Below are 23,406 nucleotides of genomic sequence, written 5' to 3'. Positions count from 1 at the left end.
CTTCTCTCCTGCTATGTATGGTGGTGGCGGGGCTGTGGCTATCAGTTTCCTGACTGCCCCAGATCCCGCCGCCAGAGCCAAACCTCTCTGTATCTCACCTTCCTGTTGCCACAACTGTAAATAATCATGATGCTGAATTCGTCTCTTTGTTGATTTTATGAGACATATCCTCCTCCTTAAATTTTGTAACACTTCTGGACTGAAGCTACCTATTCTTGGGAATTTCTCCCTGTCTTGTACAGTCATTCTCTCCCATTCATCACATAAAACCTCTGTGTGACTTCCGTATTTTTCACACATGATGTACCTTGCCGACCCGACTGGTCGGTTCTCTGAATCAACCCGAACCGAGGTTGATCGCCCCCTACCTGAACAATTGGCCCCCATAATCTGCAGGTGTTGCTTACTACTCCTTTGATCTTTATATCACGGTCTTCAGCGAACCCTTACAGCAAACCAAATTATTCAAAATAGGCCGGCGGTGGCGGTTTACCGAGTACCCCACTCACTCGCCCACCTCGACCAATACGACCTGATCACACCGATATGGTGCTGGCGTACTCGATACAGGGCCCTACCAGAAACCTTCTGTTTACTGGAACATACGAGGGTTACCCGCAGGACACTTACTCTTTCCAGTAAAGGTGGGGTTGTTAGATAGTTCCTGAGTGACCAGCGAACTTCCCTTTAAAAATAAAAAATTACACAAATCACGTCAGAATGTACAAATAGCGTTTGTGACCACTTTACTCTAATGGTATTAGGTCAGATTACTAACTACTGCACACAATTACGTGCGGTACAATCGTTCAGTACATAAGCACTACCTGTTATGTACTGAGAGATCAATGGAATCGAAAATTGCGGCTGCGAATTCCTTCAGCCAGAGCTTCCAATGGCCTATATGGGTTTTAGCACCAACCCCCGGGGTTGTGCTTCTTGTACCTTTATAGCGGACATTCTTGTACCTTGTGACCTCCTGGCCTTGTCCTTGTGACCTCCTGGTCTTGTTACCTTGTGGTCCGCTATACTCTAATGCTCATATTTTATTTAACCAAGGATGCCTCCTTAGCCACCGTATATGTCACTTACACGTATGTCCTTTACGAGTACCCGATTTCTTTTTGGTTCAACCTCTAAGTTATATAAACTTATGTAATAGAAACACACTCACTCAACACATGTACACTTTCGTTTCTATATCTATTTCTGCGCAGAAATTTTCTTTAGCCCAGCTGTGTTACCAATTAGGAGCAGGATCTGTTAAACTAAATTTCAAATTTTCCAAAAATAGATTTGCGTTATTTACCGCGTTGCGTTATCTTCCGCTGTGCGTTACTTATCGCCTTATCACAACTTGAGCTACGTGGGCGTAACCGGACGCTACGTTGCGTAATGTACGCTGCGTGCGTCTGCCTTTGGATTGCGTACGCTAGTCTTTGTTAGAGACACGTGTACGCAAAACAAAAGATCCACCGTAACACAATTTCTACTTTTATCAATGTAGATGATCCCTGATCATCTACCGCACACCACACTGACTGCCTTATCTCCCAGACAAGCCGTGTGTTGGTCTATACTTTAACTATTACCTCTACTATGAAATAACAGCAAATCTCTTTTAGCACTTTCTATCAACTATAAAAATTGGCAAACAGGAATAGTGATATACGAAATTGAAAAAGAAATGCAGATATGTATGTATGCGTGCGTGTATACGCAAGACAGAAAAGAAATAAACAGTTTTAAAGGACACAAGCGTTTTGTTCTTACTTCCGGTTCCCGGATTCCTTCAGCACTCTTTATCTAAGCGAAGCAGACGCTTATCCCGTCAGCACTGTGAGACAACCTCCCACCCTTTGCTGGGGGATAATGTCTGCTGATCTACCTAGTGCAGATATGAGAAGGACAGGACGAGTCCCCAATTGACAATGTTAAATTCCTTTGTCGTATAAACAACCCTTAATGAAGTCTAAGAACACAGTACGCTGTTTACTTAAGAAGTACCGTAAGGGTACGCTAGTTGCGTAACGATCGCTTAGCCGTAGGCGAGACGCTCAAGCGTTACGTTCGCTCACGGCCCAGTGATCACAGGACAGCACGTTATTGGTGATGACTAGAGTAATGATTCGCTATGGCGTAGCGGACGCTCGAGACCACGAGGAGATCACCAGCGGCGCAGACGCTCACAACGCTATACCTTTATGACTAAACCTATTATCAATGAAATACTCAGAATACCTTAATGTGAATACAGGGTGTAAGTGCAACCTTGTGTAACCTGACTAACTACAAAGCTGCTTGAGCGTCACCGACGCTCAAGTGAACACTTAAAACTATAGGAAATACACAGATACTGGTTTAGGGTCCAAAGCCTATTATCTGTATTATAACTATTATACTTGCAAAAAGAATCACAGTACAAATGATACACTACAATATAACAGAGACTTCCTAACCAAATAACTATACAAGAAATACAATACAATACTATGCTGATCTAATACAATACAATACTAGTCAATGGGAGATACGAGAGAAAGAGAAGGGAGAGAGAGAGAGAGAGAGAGAGAGATGGAGAGAGAGAGATTGGCTCACAGTAAGACAATATGATTACGGAGAGAAACTTACGCACAAAGGGTATGATCGCATGCGCCTCGATATCCAGCTCCCGATTATCAGCAAGAAAACCGTTGATGAGAGTGAAGTTGGATATGGTCGGCCTGCCTATTTATGCCCCACACACAATGCAATCTCATAGTCCCTACAATCCCATTGTCCATTGGACGAAGGAATTCGGCCCCGCATCATAACAAAAGGTCATAGGTTGATTCATACAGGTGGGCTGTGATGATTCCAAACAGCTCAGGTGGGTGGGAAACTAGGTTTCCCGCCGCATACCTGAGTAAGAGTAAATAATAGTAATGGACATAAACTTCTTATGTCCATAACTATTCGCACGAGCGATTAATACGCTCCAAACCAACACCGGAATATTGCTATTTAAATACTCTTCCGATGGGTACCAAACACTGCTGTATGATTCCTGTTAGACCCTTCGCACAATACAAAGAGGGATTCCTCCATTCAGGGACATTCTATATTAACCAAACTTTCAGAATCTATCAAAGGGACCATGATCTACAAACTACATTAATTGTGGAAATATGTAACGATTGGGTCGCACGCTACGACTACATACTCTTTACCGTAAATACGCATACCGATGCGAGCGGGTGCACGCATCAGCGGGTATGCGCTATCACGGGAAAGCGCACGCATGCGCAGCGCGGACCAGCGTGAGGTGCAAATATGGCAGCGTGTATAGGGATATTTTTCTGACTTTGACAAGATAGATAAAAGAGATGTGTGTCGGGTTTTGGTTTTGGTTCTAATTCCCCACTCGTGTTTTGGTTTTGGGTTGGTTTTGCCAAAACCACCCTTTCGTGCTTTGGATTTGGTTTTGGATCTGGATGATTTTTTAAAAAAACATAAAAACACCTAACATCACAGAGTTTGGGGGTAATTATGATTAGAGATGAGCGGGTTCGGTTTCTCGGAAACTGAACCCCCCGAACTTCACCCTTTTTACACGGGTCCGAGGCAGGTTTGAACCTTCCTGCCTTGCTCGGCTAACCCGAGCGCGTCCGAACGTCATCATCCCGCTGTCGGATTCTCGCGAGATTCGGATTGTATATAAGCAGCCTCGCGTCGCCGCCATTTTCACTCGTGCATTGGAGATGATAGGGAGAGGGCGTGGCTGGCGTCCTCTCCGTTTATTGTTGAACTTGATTGCTTTATTGCTTATTTGTGGGGAGGATTGGGGAGCAGCTGTTAGGAGGAGTACAGTGCAGAGTTTTGCTGATAAGTGACCACCAGTTTTTATCCGTTCTTTGCCTGAAAAAAACGCTCCATATCTGTGCTCAGTGTGCTGCATAATATATCTGTGCTCACACTACTTAATTGTGGGGACTGGGGAGCAGCTGTATTATATAGCAGGAGTACAGTACAGAGTTTTGCTGACAGTGACCACCAGTATACGTTGTCTGCCTGAAAAACACTCCATATCTGTGCTCAGTGTGCTGCTTTATTGTGGGGACTGGGGACCACCAGTATAATTAATATTATATAGGAGGAGTACAGTGCACAGCTTTGCTGACACAGTGACCACCAGTATAGTATATATAGCAGTACGATACGGAAGGCCACTGCTGTACCTACCTCTGTGTCGTCATTCATTAAGTATACTATCCATCTACATTCTATACCTGTGGTGCATTTTAGTTTTGCAGTTTGCTGACACAGTGACCACCAGTATACTATATATAGCAGTACGGTAGGCCACTGCTGTACCTACCTCTGTGTCGTCATTCATTAAGTATACTATCCATCTACATTCTATACCTGTGGTGCATTTTAGTTTTGCAGTTTGCTGACACAGTGACCACCAGTATACTATATATAGCAGTACGGTAGGCCACTGCTGTACCTACCTCTCTGTCGTCATTCATTAAGTATACTATCCATCTACATTCTATACCTGTGGTGCATTTTAGTTTTGCAGTTTGCTGACACAGTGACCACCAGTATACTATATATAGCAGTACGGTAGGCCACTGCTGTACCTACCTCTGTGTCGTCATTCATTAAGTATACTATCCATCTACATTCTATACCTGTGGTGCATTTTAGTTTTGCAGTTTGCTGACACAGTGACCACCAGTATACTATATATAGCAGTACGGTAGGCCACTGCTGTACCTACCTCTGTGTCGTCATTCATTAAGTATACTATCCATCTACATTCTATACCTGTGGTGCATTTTAGTTTTGCAGTTTGCTGACACAGTGACCACCAGTATACTATATATAGCAGTACGGTAGGCCACTGCTGTACCTACCTCTGTGTCGTCATTCATTAAGTATACTATCCATCTACATTCTATACCTGTGGTGCATTTTAGTTTTGCAGTTTGCTGACACAGTGACCACCAGTATACTATATATAGCAGTACTGTAGGCCACTGCTGTACCTACCTCTGTGTCGTCATTCATTAAGTATACTATCCATCTACATTCTATACCTGTGGTGCATTTTAGTTTTGCAGTTTGCTGACACAGTGACCACCACTATACTATATATAGCAGTATGGTAGGCCACTGCTGTACCTACCTCTGTGTCGTCATTCATTAAGTATACTATCCATCTACATTCTATACCTGTGGTGCGCCTCTTTTTTTCTTTGCATCATGTACTGTTTGGGGACAATTTTTTTGAAGTGCCATCCTGTCTTGATTGACACTGCAGTGCCACTCCTAGATGGGCCAGGTGTTTGTGTCGGCCACTTGTGTCGCTTAGCTTAGTCACACAGCGACCTTGGTGCGCCTCTTTTTTTCTTTGCATCATGTGCTGTTTGGGGACAATTTTTTTGAAGTGCCATCCTGTCTTGATTGACACTGCAGTGCCACTCCTAGATGGGCCAGGTGTTTGTGTCGGCCACTTGTGTCGCTTAGCTTAGTCACACAGCGACCTTGGTGCGCCTCTTTTTTTCTTTGCATCATGTGCTGTTTGGGGACAATTTTTTTGAAGTGCCATCCTGTCTTGATTGACACTGCAGTGCCACTCCTAGATGGGCCAGGTGTTTGTGTCGGCCACTTGTGTCGCTTAGCTTAGTCACACAGCGACCTTGATGCGCCTCTTTTTTTCTTTGCATCATGTGCTGTTTGGGGACAATTTGTTTGAAGTGCCATCCTGCCTGACACTGCAGTGCCACTCCTAGATGGGCCAGGTGTTTGTGTCGGCCACTTGTGTCGCTTAGCTTAGCCATCCAGCGACCTCGGTGCAAATTGTAGGACTAAAAATAATATTGTGAGGTGTGAGGTGTTCAGAATAAACTGGAAATGAGTGGAAATTATGGTAATTGAGGTTAATAATACTATGGGATCAAAATGACCCCCAAATTCTATGATTTAAGCTGTTTTTTAGGGTTTTTTGAAAAAAACACCCGAATCCAAAACACACCCGAATCCGACAAAAATCTTTCGGTGAGGTTTTGCCAAAATGCGTCCGAATCCAAAACACGGCCGCGGAACCGAATCCAAAACCAAAACACAAAACCCGAAAAATGTCCGGTGCACATCACTAATTATGATCCTACGGTATTATTAACCTCAATGACTTTCAATTCCACTCATTTCCAGTCTAATCTGAACACCTCACATCTCACAATATTGTTTTTAGGGCAAAAGGTTGCACCGAGGTGGCTGTATGACTAAGCTAAGCGACACAAGTGTACAGCACAAACACCTGGCCCATCTAGGAGTGGCACTGCAGTGGCAGACAGGAGGGCAGATATAAAAAAAAGGCCCCTAACAGCACATGATGCAAAGACGAAAAAGAGGTGGAAGATGGAATTGTCCTTGGGTCCTCCCACCCACCCTTATGTTGTATAAACAGGACATGCACACTTTAACAAACCAATCATTTCAGCGACAGGGTCTGCCACACGACTGTGGCTGAAATGACTGGTTTGTTTGGGCCCCCACCAAAAAAGAAGCAATCAATCTCTCCTTGCACAAACTGGCTCTACAGAGGCAAGATGTCAACCTCATCCTCATCCTCCGATTCCTCACCCCTTTCAGTGTGTACATCCTCCTCCTCACAGAGTATTAATTTGTCCCCACTGGAATCCACCATCACAGGTCCCTGTGTACTTTCTGGAGTCAATCGCTGGTCAAGGTCTTCCCGGAGGAATTTACAATTCATTTTGATGAACATCATCCTCTCCACATTTTGTGGAAGTAACCTCGTACACCGATCGCTGACAAGGTTACCGGCTGCACTAAACACTCTTTCGGAGTACACACCGGAGGGGGGGCAACTTAGGTAAAATAAAGCCAGTTTGTGCAAGGGCATCCAAATTGCCTCTTTTTCCTGCCAGTATACGTACGGACTGTCTGACGTGCCTACTTGGATGCTGTCACTCACATAATCTTCCACAATTCTTTCAATGGTGACAGAATCATATGCAGTGACAGTAGACATGTCAGTAATCGTTGGCAGGCCCTCCAGTCCGGACCAGATGTCAGCACTCGCTCCTGACTGCCCTGCATCACCACCAGCGGGTGGGCTAGGAAATCTTATCCTTTTCCTCGCAGCCCCAGTAGCGGGAGAAAGTGAAAGAGAAGCTGTTGACAGGTCACGTTCAGCTTGAGTTGACAATTTTCTCAACAGCAGGTTTTTGAACCTCTGCAGACTTGTGTCTGCCAGAAAGAGAGATACAACGTATGCTTTAAACTTAGGATCGAGCATGGTGGCCAAAATGTAGTGCTCTGATTAAAACAAATTGACCACCCGTGAATCCTGGCAAAGCGATTGAAGGGCTCCATCCACAAGTCCCACATACTTTGCGGAATCGCTGCATCTTAGCTCCTCCTTCAATTTCTCTAGCTGCTTCTGCAAAAGCCTGATGAGGGGAATGACCTGACTCAAGCTGGCAGTGTCTGAACTGACTTCATGTGTGGCAAGTTCGAAGGGTTGGAGAACCTTGCACAAGATGGAAGTCATTCTCCACTGCGCTTGAGTCAGGTGCATTCCCCCTCCTTTGCTTATATCGTAGGTGGATGTATAGGCTTGAATGGCCTTTTGCTGCTCCTCCATCCTCTGAAGTATTTAGAGTGTTGCATTCCACCTCATTAGCACCTCTTGCTTCAGGTGATGGCAGGGCAGGTTCAGGAGTGTTTGCTGGTGCTCCAGTCTTCGGCAAGCGGTGTCTGAATGTCGAAAGTGGCCCGCAATTTTTCGGGCCACGGACAGCATCTCCTGCACGCCCCTGTAATTTTAAAAAAAATTCTGCACCACCAAATTAATTGTATGTGCAAAACATGGGACATGCTAGAATTTGCCCAGATGTAACACACGCACAATATTGGTTGCGTTGTCCGATATCACAAATCCCCAGGAGAGTCTAATTGGGGTAAGCCATTGTGCGATGATGTCCCTCAGTTTCCTTATGAGGTTGTGCCTCTTACGGAAAGCGGTGATACATAGCGTAGCCTGCCTAGGAACGAGTTGGCGTTTGAGAGATGCTGCTACTGGTGCCGCTGCTGTTGTTGCTGCGGGAGGCCATACATTTACCCAGTGGGCTGTCAAAGTCATATAGTCATTAGTCTGCCCTGTTCCACTTGTCCACATGTCCGTGGTTAAGTGGACAATGGGTACAACTGCATTTTGTAGGACACTGAAGACACTTTTTCTGACGTCTCTGTACATTCTCGGTATCGCCTGCCTAGTGAAGGGGAACCTAGATGGGATTTGATACCAGGGACACAGTATCTCAAATAGTTCTCTAAGTCCCACTGAAATAATGGCGGATACCGGATGCACGTCTAACACCAACATAGCTGTCATGGCCTCAGTTATCCGCTTTGCAAATGGATGACTGCTGTCATATTTCATCTTCCTCACAAAGGACTGTTGGACAGTCAACTGATTACTGGAAGTAGTACAAGTGGTCTTCTGACTTCCCCTCTGGGATGACGATCGACTCCCAGCAGCAACAGCAGCAGGCGTACCACTCAAGGATCCTCCGGAGGAATCCCGGTTAGGAGAGGACTCCTCAGTCTTGCCAGTGACATGGCCTGCAGGACTACTGACGTTCCTGACTGAGGAGGAAGTTGACGTTGAGAAAGTTGGTGGTGTGGCTTGCAGGAGCTTGGGTACAAGAGGAAGAAGGGATTTAGGTGTCAGTGGACTGCTTACGCTCTTACCCAAAGTTTCACAACTTGACACTGACTTCTGATGAATGCACTGCAGGTAACGTATAAGGGAGGATGTTCCTAGGTGGTTAACATCCTTACCCCTACTTATTACAGATTGACAGAGGCAACACACGGCTTGACACCTGTTGTCCGGATTTATGGAGAAATAATTCCACACGAAGAGGTGGCTTTTTTGGTATTTTTCCCAGGCATCACAATGAGCTTCTTCGTCCCACTGACAACAGCTGTCTCCCTCGGTGCCTCGTTTAAACAAACCACATCACCATCAGAATCCTCATCGTCAACTTCCTGCTCAGCTCCAGCGACACCCATATCCTCATCCTGCTGTTCTTCAACAGTGACATCTTCAATTTGAATATCAGAAACTGGACTGTGAGTGCTCCTTCCAGTACTTGCAAGGGGCATGCAAATGGTGGAAGGAGCCACCTCTTCCCAGTTCCCATCCAGTGTTTGGTAAGTCGGGCATAGCAACCGCTGACATACTTGGACTCTCCTTGGGGATTTGTGATACCATCTTAGAATGCACATTTCTTTTCTCTGCTTTTTCCAGCTTAACTCTTGTAATTTTTCTAGCAGGAGAATGAGGGCTTCCATCGTCATGTGAAGCTGAACCACTAGTCATGAACACAGGCCAGGGCCTTAGCTGTTCCTTGCCACTTTGTGTCGTAAATGGCATATTGGAAAGTTTACGTTTCTCCTCAGACCATTTAAATTAATTTTTTGGGGGTCTTTTTACTGAACTTTGGCTTTTTGGATTTTATATGTACTCTACTATCACATTGGGCATCGCCCTTGGCAGACGGCGTTGATGGCATTTCATAGTCTATGTCATGACTGGTGGCAGCAGCTTCAGCACTAGGAGGAAGTGGTTCTTGAACTTTCCCTATTTTATCCTCCAAATTTTTGTTCTCCATTATTTTTCTGGAGTTATATAACACAATATGCGGCACAGGAGAACGTACCCCTACACTACACAGGGCAAACCCAGTGCCAGATTAATGTCCACTTGGGCCTGGAGCTGAAATTTATGAAGGGCCTATTGTGTTCCGCTGCAGGGGGTGTGACAATTGCTGCGGCAGAATGACCGATGTGGGGTGTGACCAGTACAGAGGGTGTGGCCTGTGTTGTGGGTGTGGCTATCTCTATGGTGGGCATAGCTGGTGCACAACTTCAACTACTTTATAGTGGCGCTATAACAAGAAAAAGTAAAAAGAAAATTAAGGATAAGAGCTGTATTGTCTGCCTTTTCTTGAGTGCTAGAATAATTGAAATGAATAAAAAAAGAGAAAGATGTGCGTGTTATAGGTGCACACCTCATTGCACTCCATACGTGTGGCCCATTAAAGATATATCTACCTGTCCTGTTGTTCTGCTCTACTCTAGCCAAAGGAGTAACTTGGGTTTCTGGCACCCAGGGCAAGATGAAACCCCCAAAAGATGACATAATAAATACAAAAAATGTATAACAGCATGATAGACATGTTATATAGATACATAACCTGATGTTCATACTAGAGTGGGGGCTGGACAAGGCACTGAGGTGCGGGCAGAGCATCCTGAAAAGAGGGGTGTGGCCGACCGGGAAGCCATGACCCCCTTTTGTCATTCTAGATGTCATGCCCAGCACTTATGGACATGCTGGGCTGCCCCCAAGATCTTCTCTTACTGTGAATAGAAGCCATGTGCATGGCATCTGTTCACCCGGCGATATAAGCAAGGCCTGGGATTTAAAAAAAACAAAACAAAACATAAAAAAAAAATTAAGCCAGTGGTGGCCCCAGGGTGGCTTTTTATAAATTATAAACATGCCACACAGTAGTAGAACACCAAATACATGTTACGCCAGAGTAGTAGTTCGCATTATACACCGTAGCAATACCCATTATGCCACATTACAGTAGTATGCATTTAGCATACTGGGGCTGATTCAATTGTTTTGGATGTCTAAAAACCCCATCTAAATGGGACTGTTTAGATGCCCATACAGTTGCCACAATTCAATTGATGTTTGGGCGGCCATGCACATCGCACGTCACGACCAAACACACCAGGTTAAGCAGCATAAAACTGCTAAATCCATCAAAAGCCCTGCTTTGGGCATCCAAACTCCCGTTCGGATGCCCAAAGTGCTGACTTGTTGCACATTTCTCCTCGCACCTCAGGAGGCTGCAAGAAGAAATGCCAGCCCCACGGCTACTGGGCGTCTAAACGGAGCAACAATTGAATTACTCCATTTTGTGATAGCAGCGGGGTAAAACGATTGAATCAGCCCCATTATGCCACAACGTAGCAGTACACATTAAACACATTATGCTACACCGTAGAAATACGCATTATACACATTATGCCACACAGCAGCGGTACACGTTATACACATTATGCCACACAGCAGCGGTACACGTTATACACATTATGCCACACTGTAGTGGTACCCATTATACACATTATGCCACACCATAGTGGTACCCATTATGCCACACCATTGCAATACCCATTATACACATTATGCCACACCGTAGTGGTACCCATTATACACATTATGCCACACCATAGTGGTACCCATTATGCCACACCATTGCAATACCCATTATACACATTATGCCACACCGTAGTGGTACCCATTATGCCACACCATAGCGGTACCCATTATACTAGGGGTGGGCAAAATACGGGCCGCGGGCCGGATGCGGCCCGCAAACCGATCCTGCCCGGCCCACTGCCTCCCACCAGCGAGCAATGACAAGCTGCCCGACCGGCTGAGCTGCTTGTCATTGCTCTGCACTGCAGTACCTCCAAGCTGCCGGCGGCGCCTTTCTCCCCTGTTGCTGCATTGTAGCAGCCTCCTCCTTCGGCCTCCAGAGTCCCCAGTGACAATGACTGTGTTCAGCTGAAAAAAGGGCGGGGCTACGTGCCAATTAGGGGGCGAGGCTACATGGGACCATAGGGGGCGAGGCTACATGGGACCATAGGGGGCGGAGCTACACGGGACAAGAGCCAGACTGCTACAGATCCATTCCTCCTGCCACTGCCTACCAGATCAGTAAGTTAATGGCAAAAGTAAGAGAAAGAAAGTGTGTGTGTGTGTGTGTGTGTGTGTGTGTGTGTGTGTGTGTGTGTGTGTGTGTGTGTGTGTGTGTGTGTGAGAGCAGTGGCGTCAGACTGTTTTTAGGTTTGGGGGAGAGATCTTTAGCTCTTGCTGTACCAACCCCTCCCGTGTTCTGTCACGTCACCCCCGTGTTTTGTCACTGTGTCACACCCCCCATGTTCTGTCACTGTCACCCCCCCCTCCCCGTGTTCTGTCACACCTTTCCCCAGGGGCCATAAGACACTGGATAATTTGCTTGCTGCACAATAATTATCCTAAATAAAATGTTAATGTGTAAAAGGGGGCTCTACCTGCTGTAATGTGTAAAATAAGAATTTACTTACCGATAATTCTATTTCTCGTAGTCCGTAGTGGATGCTGGGGACTCCGTAAGGACCATGGGGAATAGCGGCTCCGCAGGAGACTGGGCACAAAAGTAAAGCTTTAGAACTACCTGGTGTGCACTGGCTCCTCCCCCTATGACCCTCCTCCAAGCCTCAGTTAGGATACTGTGCCCGGACGAGCGTACACAATAAGGAAGGATTTTGAATCCCGGGTAAGACTCATACCAGCCACACCAATCACACCGTACAACTCGTGATCTAAACCCAGTTAACAGCATGATAACAGAGGAGCCTCTAGAAAAGATGGCTCACTACAGCAATAACCCGATTTTTTTGGTAACAATAACTATATACCAGTATTGCAGACAATCCGCACTTGGGATGGGCGCCCAGCATCCACTACGGACTACGAGAAATAGAATTATCGGTAAGTAAATTCTTATTTTCTCTAACGTCCTAAGTGGATGCTGGGGACTCCGTAAGGACCATGGGGATTATACCAAAGCTCCCAAACGGGCAGGAGAGTGCGGATGACTCTGCAGCACCAATTGAGAGAACTCCAGGTCCTCCTCAGCCAGGGTATCAATTTTGTAGAATTTTACAAACGTATTTGCTCCTGACCAAGTAGCTGCTCGGCAAAGTTGTAAAGCCGAGACCCCTCGGGCAGCCGCCCAAGATGAGCCCATCTTCCTTGTGGAGTGGGCATTTACAGATTTTTGGCTGTGGCAGGCCTGCCACAGAATGTGCAAGCTGAATTGTACTACAAATCCAACGAGCAATAGTCTGCTTAGAAGCAGGAGCACCCAGCTTGTTGGGTGCATACAGGATAAACAGCGAGTCAGATTTTCTGACTCCAGCCGTCCTGGAAACATATATTTTCAGGGCCCTGACAACGTCTAGCAACTTGGAGTCCTCCAAGTCCCTAGTAGCCGCAGGCACCACAATAGGTTGGTTCAGGTGAAACGCTGAAACCACCTTAGGGAGAAACTGAGGACGAGTCCTCAATTCCGCCCTGTCCGAATGGAAAATCAGATAAGGGCTTTTACAGGATAAAGCCGCCAATTCTGACACGCGCCTGGCCCAGGCCAGGGCCAACAGCATGACCACTTTCCATGTGAGATATTTTAACTCCACAGATTTAAGTGGTTCAAACCAATGTGACTTTTTGGAACCCAAAAACTACATTGAGATCCCAAGGTGCCACTGGAGGCACAAAAGGAGGCTGTATATGCAGTACCCCTTTTACAACGTCTGAACTTCAGGGACTGAAGCTAGTTCTTTTTGGAAGAAAATTGACAGGGCCGAAATTTGAACCTTAATGGACCCCAATTTCAGGCCCATAGACACTCCTGTTTGCAGGAAATGTAGGAATCGACCCAGTTGAATTTCCTCCGTCGGGCCTTACTGGCCTCGCACCACGCAACATATTTTCGCCAAATGCGGTGATAATGTTTTGCGGTTACATCCTTCCTGGCTTTGATCAGGATAGGGATGACTTCATCCGGAATGCCTTTTTTTCTTCAGGATCCGGCGTTCAACCGCCATGCCGTCAAATGCAGTCGCGGTAAGTCTTGGAACAGACAGGGTCCTTGCTGGAGCAGGTCCCTTCTTAGAGGTAGAGGCCACGGATCCTCCGTGAGCATCTCTTGAAGTTCCGGTTACCAAGTCCTTCTTGGCCAATCCGGAGCCACGAATATAGTGCTTACTCCTCTCCATCTTATCAAACTCAGTACCTTGGGTATGAGAGGCAGATGAGGGAACACATACACTGACTGGTACACCCACGGTGTTACCAGAGCGTCTACAGCTATTGCCTGAGGGTCCCTTGACCTGGCGCAATACCTGTCGAGTTTTTCCCAACGGTTTATAATCATGTGGAAGACTTCTGGGTGAAGTCCCCACTCTCCCGGGTGGAGGTCGTGTCTGCTGAGGAAGTCTGCTTCCCAGTTGTCCACTCCCGGAATTGCTGACAGTGCTATCACATGATTTTCCGCCCAGCGAAGAATCCTTGCAGCTTCTGCCATTGCCCTTCTGCTTCTTGTGCCACCCTGTCTGTTTACGTGGGTGACTGCCGTGATGTTGTCCGACTGGATCAACACCGGCTGACCTTGAAGCAGAGGTCTTGCTAAGCTTTAGAGTATTGTAAATGGCCCTTAGCTTCAGGATATTTATGTGAAGTGATGTCTCCAGGTTTGACCATAAGCCATGGAAATTCCTTCCCTGTGTGACTGCTCCCCAGCCTCGCAGGCTGGCATCCATGGTCACCAGGACCCAGTCCTGAATGCCGAATCTGCGGCCCTCTAGAAGATGAGCACTCTGCAACCACCACAGGAGGGACACCCTTGTTCTTGGTGACAGGGTTATCCGCTGATGCATCTGAAGATGCGACCCGGACCATTTGTCCAGCAGGTCCCACTGGAAAGTTCTTGCGTGGAATCTGCCGAATGGGATTGCTTCGTAGGAAGCCACCATTTTACCCAGAACCCTTGTGCATTGATGCACTGAGACTTGGCTCGGTTTTAGGAGGTTCCTGACTAGCTCGGATAACTCCCTGGCTTTCTCCTCCGGGAGAAACACCTTTTTCTGGACTGTGTCCAGGATCATCCCTAGGAACAGAAGACGAGTCGTCGGAACCAGCTGCGATTTTGGAATATTGAGAATCCAATCGTGCTGCCGCAACACTACCTGAGATAGTGCTACACCGACCTCCAACTGTTCCCTGGATCTTACCCTTATCAGGGAATCGTCCAAGTAAGGGATAACTAAAATTCCCTTCCTTCGAAGGAATATCATCATTTCGGCCATTACCTTGGTAAAGACCCGGGGTGCCGTGGACCATCCATACGGCAGCGTCTGAACTGATAGTGACAGTACTGTACCATAAACCTGAGGTACCCTTGGTGAGAAGGGTAAATTTGGACATGAAGGTAAGCATCCTTGATGTCCCGAGACATCATGTAGTCCCCTTCTTCCAGGTTCGCAATCACTGCTCTGAGTGACTCAATCTTGAATTTGAACCTCTGTATGTAAGTGTTCAAAGATTTTAGATTTAGAATCGGTCTCACCGAGCCGTCCGGCTTCGGTACCACAACAGTGTGGAATAATACCCCGTTCCCTGTTGCAGGAGGGGTACCTTGATTATCACCTGCTGGGAATACAGCTTGTGAATGGCTTCCAAAACTGTCTCCCTGTCAGAAGGAGACATCGGTAAAGCCGACTTTAGGAAACGGCGAGGGGGAGACGTCTCGAATTCCAATTTGTACCCCTGAGATATCACCTGAAGGATCCAGGGGTCTACTTGCGAGTGAGCCCACTGCGCGCTGAAATTCATTGAGACGGGCCCCCCACCGTGCCTGATTCTGCTTGTAAAGCCCCAGCGTATACTGAGGGCTTGGCAGAGGCGGGAGAGGGTTTCTGTTCCTGGGAACTGGCTGATTTCTGCAGCCTTTTTCCTCTCCCTCTGTCACGGGGCAGAAATGAGGAACCTTTTGCCCGCTTGTCCACGAAAAGACTGCGCCTGATAATACGGCGTCTTCTCATGTTGAGAGGCGACCTGGGGTACAAACGTGGATTTCCCAGCTGTTGCCGTGGCCACCAGGTCTGAAAGACCGACCCCAAATAACTCCTCCCCTTAATAAGGCAATACTTCCAAATGCCGTTTGAAATCCGCATCACCTGACCACTGTCGTGTCCATAACCCTCTACTGGTAGAAATGGACAACGCACTTAGACTTGATGCCAGTCGGCAAATATTCCGCTGTGCATCACGCATATATAGAAATGCATCTTTTAAATGCTCTATAGGCAAAAATATACTGTCTCTATCTAGGGTATCAATATTTTCAGTCAGGGAATCCGACCACGCCAACCCAGCACTGCACATCCAGGCTGAGGCGATTGCTGGTCGCAGTATAACACCAGTATGTGTGTAAATACATTTTAGGATACCCTCCTGCTTTCTATCAGCAGGATCCTTAAGGGCGGCCATCTCAGGAGAGGGTAGAGCCCTTACAAGCGTGTGAGCGCTTTATCCACCCTAGGGGGTGTTTCCCAACGCACCCTAACCTCTGGCGGGAAAGGAAATAATGCCAATAACATTTCAGAAATTATCAGTTGTTATCGGGGGAAACCCACGCATCATCACACACCTCATTTAATTTCTCAGATTCAGGAAAACTACAGGTAGTTTTTCCTCACCGAACATAATACCCCTTTTTGGTGGTACTCGTATTATCAGAAATGTGTAAAACATTTTTCATTGCCTCAATCATGTAACGTGTGGCCCTACTGGAAGTCACATTTGTCTCTTCACCGTCGACACTGGAGTCAGTATCCGTGTCGGCGTCTATATCTGCCATCTGAGGTAACGGGCGCTTTAGAGCCCCTGACGGCCTATGAGACGTCTGGACAGGCACAAGCTGAGTAGCCGGCTGTCTCATGTCAACCACTGTCTTTTATACAGAGCTGACACTGTCACGTAATTCCTTCCAACAGTTCATCCACTCAGGTGTCGACCCCCTAGGGGGTGACATCACTATTACAGGCAATCTGCTCCGTCTCCACATCATTTTTCTCCTCATACATGTCGACACAAACATACAGCACACACACAGGGAATGCTCTGATAGAGGACAGGACCCCACTAGCCCTTTGGGGAGACAGAGGGAGAGTTTGCCAGCACACACCAGAGCGCTATATATATACAGGGATAACCTTATATAAGTGTTTTTCCCCTTATAGCTGCTGTATCTTTAATACTGCACATAATTAGTGCCCCCCCCTCTCTTTTTTAACCCTTTCTGTAGTGTAGTGACTGCAGGGGAGAGCCAGGGAGCTTCCCTCCAACGGAGCTGTGAGGGAAAATGGCGCCAGTGTGCTAGGGAGATAGGCTCCGCCCCCTAATCGGCGGCCTTATCTCCCATTTTTCTATGTATTCTGGCAGGGGTTAAATGCATCCATATAGCCCAGGAGCTATATGTGATGCATTTTTTGCCATCCAAGGTGTTTTTATTGCGTCTCAGGGCGCCCCCCCCCCCCCCAGCGCCCTGCACCCTCAGTGACCGGAGTGTGAAGTGTGCTGATAGCAATGGCGCACAGCTGCGGTGCTGTGCGCTACCTTGTTGAAGACAGGACGTCTTCTGCCGCCGATTTTCCGGACCTCTTCTGTCTTCTGGCTCTGTAAGGGGGCCGGCGGCGCGGCTCTGGGACCCATCCATGGCTGGGCCTGTGATCGTCCCTCTGGAGCTAATGTCCAGTAGCCTAAGAAGCCCAATCCACTCTGCACGCAGGTGAGTTCGCTTCTTCTCCCCTTAGTCCCTCGATGCAGTGAGCCTGTTGCCAGCAGGTCTCACTGAAAATAAAAAACCTAAAACTTAACTTTTCACTAAGCAGCTCAGGAGAGCCACCTAGTGTGCACCCTTCTCGTTCGGGCACAAAAATCTAACTGAGGCTTGGAGGAGGGTCATAGGGGGAGGAGCCAGTGCACACCAGGTAGTTCTAAAGCTTTACTTTTGTGCCCAGTCTCCTGCGGAGCCGCTATTCCCCATGGTCCTTCCGGAGTCCCCAGCATCCACTTAGGACGTTAGAGAAAAGGGGGCTCTACCTTCCATACTGTGTAAAAGGGGCTGTACCTGGTGTAATGTGTGTAAGTGGCACTGTGTGGCGCAATTTGAATAATGGAGACTATTGCCTAATATGAATCTGTATTATTTTTTGCCCACACCCCTTCCACATGAAGCACGTCCCTATATTTTTGGCAAGTGGGGGGAGCTGCTATTTTGTATGCGGACCTCGGATACTGACAGGAAATGTCAAGTGGCCCCTCAGCTGAAATAATTGCCAACCCCTGCATTATACACATTATGCCACACCGTAGCAGTACCCATTATACCACACCGTAGTGGTACCCATTATACCACACCGTAGCGATACCCATTATGCCACACCATAGCGGTACCCATTGTGCACATTATTCCACACCGTAGCGGTACCTGTTATAAACATGCCACACTATGGTGGTACCCATTATACCAATGCCACACTATTGTGGTACGCCACACAAATATTATGCCATACCATAGTACTAGAATCAATCATTTAATTGAATATGTCTATGACTGCAGTGTAGACTTTACTTTTCGTTACAGTTCAGCTGCTGTGGTCTCCAGAGGCAGGCACCCTCCAAGTCTTCTGTGCAGAGAAAGTGCACTTTGCAAGCAGGCAGCAGAGAAAAACTGCACTCCCCTCAGGTCACCGCGGAGTGCTGCAGACCGCATGTTATGTTACATCAGATGGCGCGCATATCACTCCAGTAGCCATCAAGTCCCGCTTTGGCACCACCCCCGGGCCTCCGCACACTGTGCAGACATTAGTATACAGCTTATCCGGCGTCCGCCCACACACACACCCAATATGCTACCTCTGGGGCTTTGAGCAGTCTGCGGAAGCATAGCTGCAAGCCGCCCAGGGGACAGAACACATTGCAGTCTGGGGCGGGGCTTAGCGTGTTCCGGAGTCTGAGATTTGAGAAACATAGGGGAGGGGGCAGGCAGGGCCGGTGCTAGGGTGTTCAGCGCCCTCCTGCAAACTATCAATTTTGCGCCTTTCTACAAATACAAATGTGACCGATCTCATCCTCAAAGCTGTAACTAGACATTTTGGTGCCCCCCCATCCCCCCCCCCCTCAAGATCCATAAATATACGGTCATAAAAAAATTACCTAAAATATAGGGGCGTAAAACAATTATGATGCACAGTAGTCTCCATTATATTCATTACGCCAGATACAGCCCCCTTTTACATATTCCACCAGGTAGAGCCAGTCACACATTATTCCAGATAGTGCACCCTTTTACACACTGAGCCAGGTAGAGTTCCCTCTTACATTTTGCGCCAGGTAGAGCACCCTTTTACACATGCCACTTCCCCCGGCAGGGGGAAGAGCCAAAAATATAGGGGCCACAGAATATTACCAATTCACATTACACTGCACAGTAGTGCTCGCTAGTCACATTACACCGCACAGTAGTGTCCGTTACTCACATTACACTGCATATTAGTGTCCGTTACTCACATTACACCACACCGTAGTGTCCGTTAGTCACATAACACCGCACAGTAGTGTCCGTTAGTCACATGACACCGCACATTAGTGTCTGTTAGTCACATTACACCGCACAGTAGTGTATGTTAGTCACATTACACCGCATAGCAGCGTCCGTTAGTCACATTACACCGCACAGTAGCATCCGCTAGTCACATTACACCGCACAGTAGCGTCCGTTAGTCACATTACACCGCATAGCAGTGTCCATTAGTCACATTACACCGCACAGTAGCGTCCGTTAGTCACATTACACCACACAGTAGTGTCCGTTAGTCACATTACACAGCACAGTAGTGTCCGCTAGTCACATTACACACATAGTAGCGTCAGTTAGTCACATTACACAGCACAGTAGCGTCCGCTAGTCACATTACACAGCACAGTAGCATCCACTAGTCACATTACACCGCACAGTAGCGTCCGCTAGTCACATTACACCGCACAGTAGCATCCGCTAGTCACATTACACTGCACAGTAGCGTCCGTTAGTCACATTACACCGCATAGCAGTGTCCATTAGTCACATTACACCGCACAGTAGCGTCCGTTAGTCACATTACACCGCACAGTAATGTCCGTTAGTCACATTACACACATAGTAGCGTCCGTTAGTCACATTACACAGCACAGTAGCGTCCGCTAGTCACATTACACAGCACAGTAGCATCCACTAGTCACATTACACCGCACAGTAGCGTCCGCTAGTCACATTACACCGCACAGTAGCATCCGCTAGTCACATTACACTGCACAGTAGCGTCCGTTAGTCACATTACACCGCATAGCTGTGTCCATTAGTCACATTACACCGCACAGTAGCGTCCGTTAGTCACATTACACCGCACAGTAGTGTCCGTTAGTCACATTACACCGCAAAGTAGTGTCCGTTAGTCACATTACACCGCACAGTAGCGTCCATTAGTCACATTACACTGCATAGCAGCGTCCGTTAGTCACATTACACCGCACAGTAGCGTCCGTTAGTCACATTACACTGCACAGTAGCGTCCGTTAGTCCCATTACACCGCACAGTCGTGTCCGTTAGTCACATTACACCGCACAGTAGCGTCCGCTAGTCACATTACACAGCACAGTAGCATCTGCTAGTCACATTACACAGCACAGTAGCGTCCATTAGTCACATTACACCGCATAGCAGCGTCCGTTAGTCACATTACACCGCACAGTAGCGTCCATTATTCACATTACACAGCACAGTAGCGTCCGCTAGTCACATTACACCGCACAGTAGCATCCGCTAGTCACATTACACTGCACAGTAGCGTCCGTTAGTCACATTACACTGCATAGCAGTGTCCATTAGTCACATTACACCGCACAGTAGCGTCCGTTAGTCACATTACACCGCACAGTAGTGTCCGTTAGTCACATTACACCGCAAAGTAGTGTCCGTTAGTCACATTACACCACACAGTAGCGTCCATTATTCACAATTACACCACACAGTAGCGTCCGCTAGTCACATTACACCGCACAGTAGTGTCCATTAGTCACATTACACCGCACAGTAGCGTCCGTTAGTCATATTAAACAGCACAGTAGCATCCGCTAGTCATATTACACCACACAGTAGTGTCCGTCAGTCACATTACACCGCACAGTAGCGTCCATTAGTCACATTACACCGCATAGCAGCGTCCGTTAGTCACATTACACCACACAGTAGCGTCCGCTAGTCACATTACACCGCACAGTAGCATCCGCTAGTCACATTACACTGCACAGTAGCGTCCGTTAGTCACATTACACCGCATAGCAGTGTCCATTAGTCACATTACACCGCACAGTAGCGTCCGTTAGTCACATTACACCGCACAGTAGTGTCCGTTAGTCACATTACACCGCAAAGTAGTGTCCGTTAGTCACATTACACCGCACAGTAGCGTCCATTAGTCACATTACACCGCATAGCAGCGTCCGTTAGTCACATTACACCGCACAGTAGCGTCCGTTAGTCACATTACACTGCACAGTAGCGTCCGTTACTCACATTACACAGCACAGTAGTGTCCGTTAGTCACATTACACCGCACAGTAGTGTCCGCTAGTCACATTACACCGCACAGTAGCGTCCATTAGTCACATTACACCGCATAGCAGCGTCCGTTAGTCACATTACACCGCATAGCAGCGTCCGTTAGTCACATTACACCGCACAGTAGCGTCCGCTAGTCACATTACACCGCACAGTAGCATCCGCTAGTCACATTACACTGCACAGTAGCGTCCGTTAGTCACATTACACCGCATAGCAGTGTCCATTAGTCACATTACACCGCACAGTAGTGTCCGTTAGTCACATTACACCGCACAGTAGTGTCCGTTAGTCACATTACACTGCACAGTAGTGTCCGGCTGGGCCGCCTTGAGCATGTGCAGAGGTGAACGCAGTTCCGACTGCATATGCAGCGATCTGCATTCATCTCTGAATTACCCCCTATGCCAGGTACAGCCTTCATTCCCTCCACAGTGCGGCCCTGGTACCTGCAGGAGGTCCCGGCTCGGGCGCTGCTCCTCCTCTCCCTTCTTCTCCGGTTTTTCGCAGGCTCCGTTACTCCAGTGGCTCTGACTGTAGGATGTTGTCAGTGACCCCGAGAGGGGGCGGGAACGGGAACTAATTACCCAGGCCTGATGGAGGGGCCCTGGTCCCCTGCACACCAAACCCCCTCCCACCTTACTGGGCAGCAGCAGCTCTCATGTTGGCAGCACAGCACATGCTGCAGTGTGCTGTGCTGCAGTGGGGCAGAGAGGCTGCTGCTATTGTTATTGTTCCTGTATGGGTGGGTGGTGGGATTGTGATCACAGTGATCACACTCCCCCCTCGAATTGACCCTGGCTGAGGGGCTCAGGGGCAGTGCTGGGGGCTCAGGGCTCAGGGACTACACCTACCCTGCTCTGTACAGCCTAGACTTTTTTTTTTACAATGATATTTCCTGTAAAGGGGCGTGGCCACGGCTCCCGCGATTAGGCCACGCCCCAACACTCTAGGCAGCTCGGGACGGCAGCGGCGCTGTGTGTAGGATGAGGCCACACAGGCACACACTGCGTGCACACTTTGTGGGGAGGAGGGGGAGCCGCCGTGCTGCAATCTGCCAGGGCCGCTACCTGTCATCCAGGGTGACAGGCGCAGCATGCAGCAGCAGGGATGCAGAGCAGGGAGAGGCTGAGCGCCTCTTCAGTTTGGCGCCTCCCTGCACTGCATCCCTTTGCTGAGCGGCTCGCGCCGGTTCTGGGGGCAGGGTTGTGCATGGCTGTGGGCTGTCCGGAGGGTATAGGAAGAGACTTGCCCGGGAGGGAGACATTCTGCTGTCAACACTGTCTGGCTGCACTGCAGGGGACGTTGTAAGCCTATTTTCAATGCTGGGCCTGGAGCTGCAGCTCCATCCACCCCATTGTTAATCCGGCCCTGGGCAAACCCTGTAAAAATTATTTGGATGAAATATTAATAGCTCTTTTATTTGGAGTAAATAATATACAGCACAGGACAGCACCACTGGACTTATATGGCAGTACCACTGGACTGGATTTATACGGCAGTATCACTTGACTTATACAGCAGTACCGCTGGACTTATACAGCAGGATCACTGGATTTATACGCAGTACCGCTGGACATATACGGCAGGATCACTGGACATATACGGCAGTACCACTGGACATATACGGCAGCACAGGGACACCACCACTGGACTGATGCAGGACAACACAGCACCACTGCAATGGACTGGACTTATACAGCAGCACTGGACATATGGCAGCAGAGGACACCACCACTGTGACTGGACTGATGCAGCACAACACACCACCACTGGACTGATGCAGCACAACTGGACTGGACTTATACAGCAGCACTGGACATATGGCATCAGAGGACACCACCACTGTGACTGGACTGATGCAGCACAATACACCACTGAAGTGATTCAGCACAACGCAGCAACACTGCAATGGACTTATACAGCAGCACTGGACATATGGCAGCAGAGGACACAACCACTGTGACTGGACAGATGCAACACAAGACACGGACTCTGAGGACATTGAGAGGACAGAGATACGTCCGCTCTCTA

The 23,406-nt window shown here is 48.0% G+C and overlaps 1 protein-coding gene across 2 annotated transcripts in view; it reads left to right on the top strand.

Moving 5' to 3' along the window:
• Positions 1 to 23,406, top strand: part of MREG (melanoregulin) — a 157,957-nt gene that overhangs the window by 20,667 nt on the left and 113,884 nt on the right. The gene's annotated exons all lie outside the window — the stretch shown is intronic.

The sequence above is a fragment of the Pseudophryne corroboree genome, chromosome 7, assembly GCF_028390025.1.
Source record: "Pseudophryne corroboree isolate aPseCor3 chromosome 7, aPseCor3.hap2, whole genome shotgun sequence".
Classification (NCBI taxonomy): domain Eukaryota; kingdom Metazoa; phylum Chordata; class Amphibia; order Anura; family Myobatrachidae; genus Pseudophryne; species Pseudophryne corroboree.
Note: the sequence above shows the minus strand (reverse complement) of the source record. Positions and strands in the feature narration are given on the sequence as shown.